The sequence below is a fragment of the Lipotes vexillifer genome, unplaced genomic scaffold (genome assembly GCF_000442215.2).
Source record: "Lipotes vexillifer unplaced genomic scaffold, Lipotes_vexillifer_v1.1 scaffold575, whole genome shotgun sequence".
NCBI classification, from domain to species: domain Eukaryota; kingdom Metazoa; phylum Chordata; class Mammalia; order Artiodactyla; family Lipotidae; genus Lipotes; species Lipotes vexillifer.
The window spans coordinates 3,668,040-3,680,518 of NW_006780198.1; the positions used below are offsets into that span (position 1 = coordinate 3,668,040).

The 12,479-nt window shown below is 50.0% G+C and overlaps 1 pseudogene; it reads right to left on the reverse strand.

Moving 5' to 3' along the window:
• Positions 1 to 10,177: 10,177 nt before the first annotated feature.
• The window catches only part of LOC103088988 (developmental pluripotency-associated protein 2 pseudogene), a 4,761-nt pseudogene continuing 2,459 nt past the window's right edge, over positions 10,178 to 12,479 (reverse strand).

Sequence of the window (12,479 nt, forward strand, 5' to 3'; positions counted from 1 at the left end):
TCATAGGCTTATTGACCACCCAATAAGAAAAATACAAGCTTATTAAACAAAATAAGCATTATTTATTTGTTCAAATATTTCACCCATTTTTAAATGGGTTGTTTTCTTAACTTTTGAAAGTTCTTTATATATTTTATCAGACATATGATTTGTAAATATTTTCGACCAGTCTGTGGCTTGTCTTCAGTCTCTAACAGTGTCTTTCAAAAAAATAGAACTTTTAAATTTGGATAAGCTCAATTTTTTAATTTGTTATTTTATGGATTGTACTTTTGGTGCCATATCTAAGAAATTTTTGCCTAACCCAAGATTACAGGGTTTTCTCCTGTGTTTTCTTCTAGAAGTTTATAGTTTTAAGTTTTACATTTAAGTCTGTTTGGGGTTAATATTTTTAAATGATGCAAGGTATGGATCAAGGTTCTTTTACTTTTCTTTTTTTTTTTTGGCATATGGATATCCAGTTGTTCCAGAACATTTGTTAAAACGACTATCCTTTTTCCACTGAATTGCCTTTGAACCTTTGTTGAAAATCTGTCGTCCATGTTTATTTGGGTCTATTTCTGGGCTCTCTATTCTGCTTCACTGATCTACTTGTCTTTATGCTAATACCACACTGTCTTGATTACTGTAGCTTTACAAGGCTTAAAATCAGGTGGTGTGAGACCTCCTCCTTTGCCCTTCATTTTCAAAGTTGTTTTGGCTATTCTAAGTCCACTGCATTTCTATTTGAATTCTAGAATCAGTTTGTCAATTTTTACCCCAAAAAAAGCCTGCTGGAACTTTGACTGAGATTGCATAAAATCTACAGACCAATCTGAGAATTAAAACCTTGACAGTATATTTTAAATTAAGATATAATTTACATACCATAAAGTTCACCATTTTAAAGTGTACTGTTCGGTGGTTTTTAGTATGCTCACAACATTGTGTAACCATCACCACTATCAAATTCCGGCACGTTTTCATCACCCCAAAAGGAAACCCTGTACCCATTAGCAGTTAATTCCCATCGCTCCTTCCCCCAGGCAACCACTAATCAACTTTCTGTCCCTATGAATTTGCTTCTTCTGGATGTTTCATATCAGTGGAATCATACAACATGTGACCTTTTGGGTCAGGCATCTTTCACTGAGCAGATTGTTTTCCAGGTTCATCGAGGTTATAACAGACATCTTAACAATATTGATCCACAGCACCTAAATCAACAGAGAGGTAGACCAACTTGGGACAGTTTGCAGAAACCTCTTTAAAAAAAAAATCATTTTTTTATATAAAGTTTATTATAAGAAACATGGAAATTATTTACACGATGAAAAGATTTCAGAACTTCAGTGGAATGGGCACCTTCACTTGATGCCGGTTCAACTTTAACGCTAACTGGTTGAATCTCTCCACCCTTTCCTTTAGAGCCCAATCCAACAGCTACTACTGTTGCTTGCAATACTTTCCCTTGAGATTTTTCTGGAAGCATAATGCCTCCTTTGGAGAAAACGCTTTTTAGAAGGAACCCCCTGGAATCAGCTTTTGTAACATATATATCTGCTTCTATATCTCGCTCAAAGTAAACCATGTGATTCGTTTCCGGTTAACTGAGGGGACGGCAGGCTGGTTAAATAAAATCATTGAACTTTAGAACTGACGGGAAACTTAGAAATTGTGTAGTGAAGACGTTGCAAACTGGTTGCCCGGAGGCCAACTTGGCAACCGGAGGTGTTTGTGTGGCCTTATACAGGATGTCCTTAATTTGTGAGCCAACATTTCAGAATTTGGGAATTTTCACAAAAAATTCTTTAAAAAATCAGATGTCTGGCAGCCCAGGGCCCGCATTTTGCCTGGAGGTGATGGGCTGGCTGAGGGGAGGAGCCTCTTTTCCAGGTCTCCTTGGTCATCACCATCCCACAAGCCACCTGTGTCCCCAGACCTGCCCCCTTCCCTGTCAGGTTATCTACCCTGCCTGTAAAGAGTTGAGTTTGTTCCTCCCCTAATAGTCAGTCTCTCCTTTTTATAGATAAACCCCGGGGAGGTTACCCCATTTTGCAAATAGTGAGTTAGGGACAAACCATGAATGCTGACATTGAAGCATGCACCTTTTCCTGCTGTGAACATCCCCTCCACCAAGGTGACCGGCTTATCCCAGTTTTAGAACATAAAGTCCTGTAGGCCGGAACCCTCAGTCCCAGATAAACCGGGATGGTTGGTCACCCTCCCTCTCACTTCCCATCCTTCTCTCCCAACAAAAAACATATCACGAGGGAATTCCCTGGTGGTGCAGTGGTTAGGACTCAGTGCTTTCACTGTCCGGGTTCGATCCCTGGTCGGGGAACTAAGATCCCAAAAGCCGTGCCGTACGGCCAAAAAACTAATAATGATGACACGCCATAACACAATAAAGTGGAGGTTTTTTGACCTAAGATTTCATCTTTCCTCCGGCCAGCTTGCTGGGCCAGACATGGTGCTGTCAGCACCGCCATCCCTGGCTGCTTTCTAGTCCAAGTGGTGTGCGGTGGTGCCATCCTGACAACAGTGACTTGGGGGCACATTCTGGGCTTCCAGGGGCCGTGTGGCTGACACCAGGCCTGGTGGTGGAGTCCACCTGGCACTGAGGGGCCTGGGTCCCAGCTGCCAGCAGCACGCTCACCCTTGCTGCCAGATGGCAGAGCGCACCCCTGTTTATGATTAGGTGGCTGACTGCACTGGGAACCCAGCAAGCCGATGATGAAAGCTGTGAAGAGAACATTGTTATGTGACTTTTCATACTTTCCCAAGTAAATATGACACTCACTGCTGCTTGAATTACTAATGCCTTGGATGTGAGGGCCGAAATCTGTTCCCAAACAGACTCCTCTTTTTTTTTCCTCTGTCACCTAGGCGCTCGGCATTGTTGTCGAAATGTTTTCCTGGGCTCACCCGTCCTCGTAACTCAGTACATTCCCTCGGAGAGAACTTGGCGCCCAGGAAGCCCGGATGGCCCAGCAGCCTCACTGCCCAGCGCCTCTGCTCCAGCTCCGTCTGCATCCAGCAGGCAGCTTGCCGCGGGCAGGTGACCCCCACTGTCCTGTAATCAACTGCGAAAGGCAGCAGTGGAGAGGCAGACACAGCCCCTTTCCAAGGAGACACTGCTTTGCACAGGCAACTTCAGGTAGAAAGGAAAGGACCCTGCCGGACACGCGACCTCCAGGCCCCACTCTGGGGCACTTAACTCCTTCCTTGGGCCACCTGGGGACAGCCAGAGAAGGTTCCTGGACCCAAGGGGCTCTCAGGTCTCTGCTGTCTTTATTACTGCTTAGAAAAGCTAGTAAACAGGTGGTTTGGTTTAGAGAAAATATGCAGCCAGGGTTATTAAAAGAAAAAAAAAAGCAGAAAAATGAGGAGAGGAAAGGGACAGGCAGGAAGGCTTGTACACAGCAGGACCGGTGACAGCTCGTAAATCCCAATGCCACTGGATCTGCACGTGTCTCTGGCTGGGCTTACTGGGTCCTCACTGAGCCCATCTGTCCCAAAAGAAGCCCCAATAAAACCAATCGCAGGTAGAAAAAGCACTCCTCCCTCCTCACCATCCCACACGTACCCATGACACTCTGGTCAGATGGGGCTGGGGGCTCTTAGAGCCACAGAGGTCACGTGGGCTGCCCTCTGGAGGGGCCGGTCACGCTGGTCACAGGGAAGCTGTCCCTCCGCAACGGTGACGGACGATGAGCAACCTCGGAGACGCCCCTGAGCGAAAGGAGCCGAGACCACGGATCTCCTGCGGGAATACCGAGGACGAAGTGGGCGGAGGGCGTGGTTACGTCCCTGGTGGTGACCTCAGCCGGGATAAAGCTGCCAGCCCACTTGGATCCTGAGAGCCTTCCCTCAAGGAAAAGCCCAGGACGTGCGGGCTCAGGATTGAACCACAGGACTGAGACTCTTAAGCAAGGAGGGGGCAGAGATGCCCCGTACCCTCTCCAGGAACCCCCTTCCCACGCCCTCAGCATCTCCCGGAGGGTGACATCGGGCTGCCCGGATACAGTGGGTTGGGGGAGGGGGCAGCACAGGGAAATCGGGGTGCAGCACCGTCTTCATGTCAGCAGTGTAGTATTCCAACCCAGCCCCAGAGGAAACTTGTCCCACATCTAAGGCAGAGAAGCCACGAGGTGCCAAAAGAAGCAAGGTGCGATTCCTAAGGATCTGTAAGAAATTGAAAAGAGCAAGGCTTCTGCGCTCAGGGTCTCATACAAGGTGGGCAGAGGCTTCTCTCCCTTTTACTTCCGCTAAAGCAACATACACGGGAATAGGAAGAGGACGGGACCTGCAAGGAGCTGGGAAGGGGGCCCCAGGCAGACGCAAACAGCAGGGACCACTCCAGGTCAGCCCAGGGCGGGGCAGAGGGCGGTCTAAGGCAAGGCTGCTCCAAGTGTGGCCCACAGACCTGCGTCGGTCAGCGAACAGCATGCCCACAACCCACAGAATAAGTATAGAAATCGAGAGTCAGCCCTCAGAAATTTCTATATGCCTTTCGCCACTCATTAGGTTTGTCCTATTAGATTTTGTGAAATGCAATTTTGTGACCATTGAGTCTAATAATAAAAGAAGTGGGAGCTTGTATTTTGGATGGCTTTTATTTCTTCCATTTCTTTTTCTCACCTGTGTCATGGCTATTGTATTTCACAAAGGCAGCAGTCTGTGATGGCTTGGAAATGTTGAAAACTGGTCCTTCTCTGCAGATGCTCACTGGCCCAAGGGATGTGAAGCACCATGAAAAAAAAACCCTCCTCAGGACTTCCCTGGTGGTCCAGTGGTTAGACCTCCGCACTTCCACTGCAGGGGGTCCGGGTTCAATCCCTGGTCGGGGAACTAAAATCCCGCAAGCTGACACCCCCGAATAAGAAAGAGAGAGAGAGAGAGAGAGAGAGAAAGAACCCCCTCCTCAATCCTGGGACAGAGAGTGAAATCCGCGCGGCAGCAGGGGCTACACAGGGGTACTGAGCCCAGGACTGCCAACCCCACCAAGACACGCAGGTTAGGGTAATCCCTGCCCTGCCCCGACCAGGCATAAGAACAAGGGCGATCAGAGCCAGCCCTGCAGTGGCGAGGTTCACTGGACAGTAAAGAGGATGTGGGTGCCCCCAGCGTCCTGCCACGAGGCACGAGGACTTCTGGGAATGGGGCTCTGGAGACCCACTGGGCAGGCTTTGTTGTGACCCCGCGGCCCCCTCCTTTCTCCCATCATGCACGTCAGGTGGAGACTCGAGATCCACAGCACGAGGGAAAAGGATGCTGTGGCTTTTTTCTAATATCAGACCACGCCCGCCCCATTCTCTACATGCTCTCCGTCCCTGTCCTGACACCCACGTGGCCTGTGGGACAAGGAAGGTGTATCCTCCTCCTCTGCGTTCTCTCCTCCCCGGAATGGTGGTGAGAAGGGCCACGGGAACCTCCTAGAACCTAAACATGCTGTTGGCTTCAACCCAAGATGGAACATAGCGCAGGTTTCCCTCTATGTAAAGTACAAAAACAGGCAAAACTGTGAGCCGCTAGGATCATGGTCACCCTGGGGGTATAGTGACGAGGGGACAGGGGACCTTTGTGGGGGGCTGCTTTTGTTGGGGTGCTGGTGAAAGGGAGATTTCACTTTGCGGAAAAAAAAATTGTACCGTTATAACTTGTCCACTTTCCTCATGCACATTATGCTTCAATAAAACGTTGGAAGAACCTCTCGTTTCCAACCATAATGATGAAAACAAAATAAAATATCGGGGTAGAGCCTTGCTCGATTCTCTTCCTGTCATGTGAAAAGCGCCGAGTCGTAGGCCCCCCGAAAAGAACAGTTACCCTGTAAGAGAAGCTGGGATCTGTTTTTTGGGTCACTGTTTTCCCAGGTGGTCGGGGGGGTGGGGGGACGGTTGACTCATTTTCCTTTTCTCCCCTCCTGCCCTTGTCCCCTCCACGTGGGGCTGGCCGGGGGCCAAAGGGCTGGGAGATTTGGGCTGTTGCCGTGGTAATGCTTAAATATTGGCTTCAGGTTATGATGGTAAAATAAATAAGCAGAAGCCTTGGGGAGCTCCAAGTGGCCCTGCCCGGTGTTCCAGATGCCTGTCAAAGCCCTTGCGAGGACTTGGACTTGGCTCACCGGCAGAGAAGCATGGAGCTTTCTCCTGGGGAACAGAGCACAGGTTAGGGGCCATGTGTGTCCCGGATACTCAGGGACCCTTCACCATACTAGATGCCCGGTCTCGACAGACTGTCCTAAAATCCTTGCTCACGGTCGTGTGGTGATACAGAGGCCAAGAACCCCAATCCAGAGCCTCGGGAAAACTTTCTCTCTGAAGGTGGGGTGGGCACAGAGGAAATTCATGGAGCTAAAATCGCTGCTGAAGGTAAGATATACTCACTTTCAGAAGGTGAGGGCCAAGAAAATAAGAGTTGTTTCTAGAGCCCAGAAGCCACAATGCCCTGACTCGGGGGTGGGGGTGGGGGACACCTCCAGGACCCAGGAGCAGGTGAGCCGAGATTTGCAGCAGTGGCCGAGAAGATGACAACCCTGGTCCAGAAAGTAGAACAGAACTTTGCCCAAGATAAATTCTCCATTCCGATCCCGCCTCTGTTGCCAAGAAGCTCTTTGACTTGGAGGTGTATAACAGGTCCTTAGCAGCTCTGGGCCTCAGTTTCCCCAACTGTAGGCCATTATTTTTATAGACAGAGGTGAGAGAGAGAGTGGGACTCCAGCCCCGGGAACAGTCCCTGCGAAGCTCATCCCATCACACTCTCCCCCGGGAACTGTGGCAGACGTGCAGTGCATATTCCAGGATTTACGATGCGGCTGCCCTCGGGGAAGTGGAAACTGTTCGCCTCGCCCATTCTGAAGCATCCAAATAATAAACCTCCACTGAAGTCCTGGCTCAGGCAGTCTGCTTGTCCTGCTGTGTGTGCAAGGGAGGGAAGAGCACACAAGCTTGGGCAGAGGTGGGGTGGGGACAGCTCCCTCTGGGCAACGTTGAAGCATGGGGGCGGTGCTGGGAGGGGCCCTGAGTGTTCGACACCAGCATTAGGTCACCACTGTCTGGCCCCTGGGGTGTGATATGTCAGCAGGCAGCCATTGGTCCGCACGCCATGATTCGAGGGGCGGGCATTCCTCACCCTGGGCCAGGGCTGCCCTTCCCGGCCCTCTCCTTGGTGCTGTCCCCTCCCGGCTCCCTGCCCAGGCTCCAGCCTCTGGAAGCCAGGAGGGAGTGGAGTGAGGCAGTGCACAGCAGGGCTGGGCCCGGACACACTGGGGATGCTCCTTTTGACAGGTTGGTCCTCTCCAGAGCCACGGGCTGCTCCCTGAAAATTTATTGAGCTCTCTGCTGTTCCGTCTACACAGTGATTGAGCCCCTTCTGTATGCTGTGTGTCAGATGCCCTAGGTGATGACTGTCCTTTGAGGCAGTGTTTTTGTTTCCTAGGGTGCCCATTACAAATGACCATAAACGGGGTAGCTTAAAACAATAGAAATTCTTTCTCTCACAGTTCAGGAGGCCGGAGGCTGGAAATCCAAGTGTTCGCAGCCGTGCTCCCTCTGAAGGCTGCTGGGGAGAATCCTCTCGGGCTTCCTGCAGCTCTGCAGGCTCCAGGCCTTCCTGTGTTATGGCCACATCACTCCCCTCTCTGCCTTGTCTTCACATGGCCTTTTCCACTCTGTGTATATCTCCATGTGTCCTCCTCTCCTTTTCTTTCTTTCTTTTTAAAATTAATTAATTTTATTTTTTGGCTGCGTTGGGTCTTCGTTGCTGCGCACGGGCTTTCTCTAGTTGCGGCGAGCGGGGGCTACTCTTTGTTGCGGTGCACGGCCTTCTCACGGCGGTGGCTTCTCTTGTTGTGGAGCATGCGCTATAGGGTGCACGGGCTTCAGTAGTTGCAGCACACAGGCTCAGTAGTTGTGGCACACGGGCTTAGTTGCTCCATGGCATGTTGGATCTTCCCAGACCAGGGCTCGAACCCGTGTCCCCTGCATTGGCAGGCGGATTCTTAACCACTGCACCACCAGGGAAGTCCCCTCCTCTCCTTTTCTTACAAGGACACCAGTCATCAGACTTAGGGTCCACCCTAAATCCAGACTGATGTCATCTGGGGGTCCTTAACTAATGACATAGGCAAGGACCCTGGTTCCAAATAAGGTCATATTCGGAGGGCCTGGGTGGACATGAATTTCGAGAGCCCCCTTTTTAGTTTTTTTATTTTTTTACTTTTTGCCTACACCGTGCGGCTTGTGGAATATTAGTTCCCCCACCAGGGATCGAACCCGGGCCCTCAGCAATGAGAACACGGAGTCCTAACCACTGGACCACCAGGGAATTTCTGAGGGACCCCTTTTTAGAGATGAGGAAACCGGGGACCAGTGAAGCAAGGTGGTCGGTCCAGAGTCCCCCAGCTGGAAAGTGACAGAGCGGAGTCAGGATTCAAACTCAGGCCCCATGGCCCCAGGACCCACTGTAATATTTCTGCCGGAGCCCAGCATCTGCAAGAATTCCTAACCTGCACGTCCAGGCAGGAGGTAAAACAAGTAGGAAATCCTCAGCTTTTGGTAGCAAAACATAGTCCCATCCTCCAGTCACTCTCTAACTTCAGCTGGTGAACAAATCCCCAAACGGAGTTTGTAAAATCCCTCTCAGAGGTTCTGACCCACTCAGCTGGATCTGCATTGTAAACAGGACCCTAAACCCCAGATGACCAGGTACAGGTGATGCAGGCGGGTCCAAAACCATGACCTGAGAAGCCCCAAAGCATCACTGAGATCAGACCCTGGGGTTAAGATCAGCCCATCACAGCTCAAGGCAGGAGCAGGGAGCACAGCTCAGCCAGAGCGACCGCTCCCCGTGTCTGTGCCAGATGAGCCCAGAGGGCCAGGCCTGCCAGGGACCAGAGGGCCTCATCCCACCACAGCCAGCTGGTGCCAAGCAACCCAGGGAGGAGTGTTTGGATTCAAACTCCCATTCCTGAAGGAGCTAATGCAAGCTCATTCTGGGAGAGCCCCAAGGCAGCTCTGGGCTCTGCCCAAACCCCAGCATGGAGGATTTGGAAAGGCCCAGCGAATGAGCCAAAACCCTCTTTCCCCTTTACAATTCCAGCGCCAATATCTTTTCCCCAAGACCAGCCCTTTCATAGTGGCGTCATCTGTGCATCCTCAGTGCCAAGCGATGATGGAAATCCGGCATTCCAAGTCTTCCCGGCCAATTGGAGCTGCAGCCTCGTACCCTACGGAGTACAGCTCCTGTCCACCACCCAAAGCGGGGAGGAAAACAGGTACAGCTGGTGAACAAGACGTCCTTGGCATCTCACTAGAGCCCTCTGTACCAGGTCTCATGAAAAGACATGAGCTCAGCTTTTGGACTAGCCACCCAGGTCTCCAGGGCCACTGCAGTGGGCAGTGGCTCTGCCAGTGACCACACCCAGAATCACCTCTGGCTTAAAATTCACTGCAAGTCCCAAACCCTCTGAGGTTTAAGAAGGGAAAGAACAGGGGAAAAAGGAAAGAAAGGAGTCGCACCATCCAGGCGGCCCTGTGAAATAAGGAAGCATCCCAGGATGCCTGGAGAGTAGACATCCACTGTGTTTGGGGTTCGTTTGTTTGTTTCCAAGAAACATTTTTTTAATTGAGGTAAAATTAGTATATAACATTATGTTACAGATGTACAACATAGTAATTCGAAATTTGTGTACAGTACAAAATAATAGACCACAATAAGTCTAGTTACCATTATTACCATACAATCAGGCCCCTTCGCCGATTTCACCCACCCCTCCCCCTTTCCCTCTGGTAACCTTTTATTTTGTATTAAGACATGGACCACCTATGTTCCTTTTTATCTTTTTTTTTTGCGGTACGCGGGCTTCTCACTGCTGTGGCCTCCCCTGTTGTGGAGCACAGGCTCTGCGGCCATGGCTCGCGGGCCCAGCCGCTCCGCGGCATGTGGGATCCTCCCGGACCGGGCCACGACCCCGCGTCCCCTGCATCGGCAGGTGGGCTCTCAACCACTGCACCCCCAGGGAAGCCCCCCCTTTTTTCTTTAACTTCCTTTTTTTTTTTTTTTTTTTTTTGGCCGTGCAGTGAAAGCACCGAGTCATAACCACTGGACCACCAGGGAATTCCCGACATGGATCATCTAAAAGCAATGATGCTGTTGTATCCAAAACAGGTTTCTTCCTCTTCCCCATTGCAATTTATCTTTTCATAATTTTCTTATTCCTCTTAGCACATTCAGGGTATAACGTATCATCTTCTAGGTCTGGGGATGGGAAAGTGCAGGCAGGGAACATAAAGAGAGAGATCATCCTCCAGGGAGTGTCAGACACCCAGGCCTGACCTGCATGGAACTGCAGGCGAACCCGAGCTTCTGTGTCTGCCAGGGACCACACACCACTGGACAGCTGAGGCTTGCGGCAGAAAGGACTCAATGGAGGTGGGAAGGGGCTGTGAATTCACAGCCTTAGGCTGAACGTTCTTGCAGCAGTTCTTGACCGTGCTGCCAACATGGCTTCCTGAGCGGAAGTTATCACTCCAGCCACGGTAGTCCTTTCCTGCTCTCCCTCATCCTGCTTTTCCGAACACTTGTTCTATTGGTCACCATCTCGCGTTTCCTTGAACGTGACTGCAATCGGGATTCCTGTGATGATTGAGGAATATACTGATGCTTTTCGGGATAAGCATGTTTCTGGAGTCTCAGATAAACGCCTATTTTCTGGCCATCGGTACAGTTCCATAAGGTGTCTCAACTCACTTTATTAATTGGAGGCATCATGGTCGGCAAGGGATAAACTGATTTACTACAACTAGATTTGGGGCAAGCCTTGAACCCTTCGCTTGTTTCAGGAGGATGAGCTTGATCATTTGTATTCAGTGGCTCCACACTGAATTCTTTTTTTATTTTTTTGTTTATTTATTTATTTTGGCTGTGCCGGGTCTTAGTTGTGGCACACGGGATCTTCGTTGTGGCACGCGGGATCATTTAGTTGCGGCATGCAGACTTCTTAGTTGCGGCATGCAGACTTCTTCTTAGTTGCGGCGTGCGTGCGGGATCTAGTTCCCTGACCAGGGATCGAACCCGGGCCCCCTGCATTGGGAGCGCGGAGTCTTACCCACTGGGCCACCAGGGAGGCCCCTCCACATTGACTTGTGAAGTTGAAGAAACACCTGGTTCCCTTGGACGGTCTTCAACAATTCCCTCATTAACTGGAACCAATGTAAGAGTCACATTTTCTTCATCTAATGCCTCTCCAAAGAAATTCTTCTAGCAATTTGGGTATGCCATTTTTCTGGGGTTTTTTAACAATTTTTTATGGAGGTGGGATTCACATAACATAAAATGAACCACTATAAAGTGAACAACTCAGTGGCGTTTAGTACATTCACAGTGCTGTGCAAACACCGCCTCTATCTGGTTCCAAAACATTTTTATCACATCAAAAGGAAACCCCCTGCCCATTAAGCCACCATCACTCCCGTTACCCCTCCTCCCAGCCCCTGGCAACCACCAATCTGCCTTTTGTCTCTGGACTTACCTGTTCTGGACATTTCATGTAAATGGAGTCATACAATATGAAACTAGACATCTGTTGTTCGTAGCTGCCCAGCGCCCCATTTCCTCCTCTTCTGATCACAGTGCCCATATTTCACTTTGGGGAAGCCACCCCACAGCTCCCCTAAGTCCACTTGGCTGCCCACCCGCTGCGTGCAGGGGCGGGCGCATGACTCAAACCTGGCAAATCAGTCAGCGTGATTGGTTCAGGGATGGGCTTGTGACTCGATCTCCCCCAATGAGAGCAGCCACAGGACTTCTGGAGCAAGCGGCTTCTCTGCTTGGCTCACTGAATCAGCAGAATGGGAGTCTGGGGTTACTGGCAGCCACCCTTGTCACCATGGAAGGAGTGCCCACCTGGGAAAGAAACCCACCTGAAGGAAAGCAGAGACAAAGCACTGAATCCGCACAAAGGGCTCGTGTGTCCGAAGCAAAGAAAGCCAAACTGAGGGTGGGAGTTTGCAACAAAGCAAGGATTTTGTTGCAGGGCGCCAAGCAAGGGAATGGGGGAGACAAGTCTCAGATCCACTCCAACTTGGTCTCTGAGTTAGGGATTTCTAAAGGGGAAGAACAAAGGAGCTGGGGTTAATCATCTTAATCATCTGTGGTCTATGTGTCTTTGAACCTGTGGTCTGTGAACCGGGGGCATCTGTGTCAACATAATCTGTACAGGTCATCTTGACCTGGAAGATATCTCAGAACATCACATAAACGGTGATGCTTATTGGAAAGCTGTGGCTCAAGGCCCATGACCTTCGCTACTCCTTATTAATTAGGCAAACATGTGACCAAACAGGTATGGCCTAGGACAGAGAGGAAGAAGACCAAGAACAGAAACCTGGGTATTATTTTAATTATAAGTTAGTCATTATAATGACTAATAAGTTTTAATTATAGATTTTTAAATTTTAATTATAAATTATTTTAATTATAAATTAGTCGGTTTC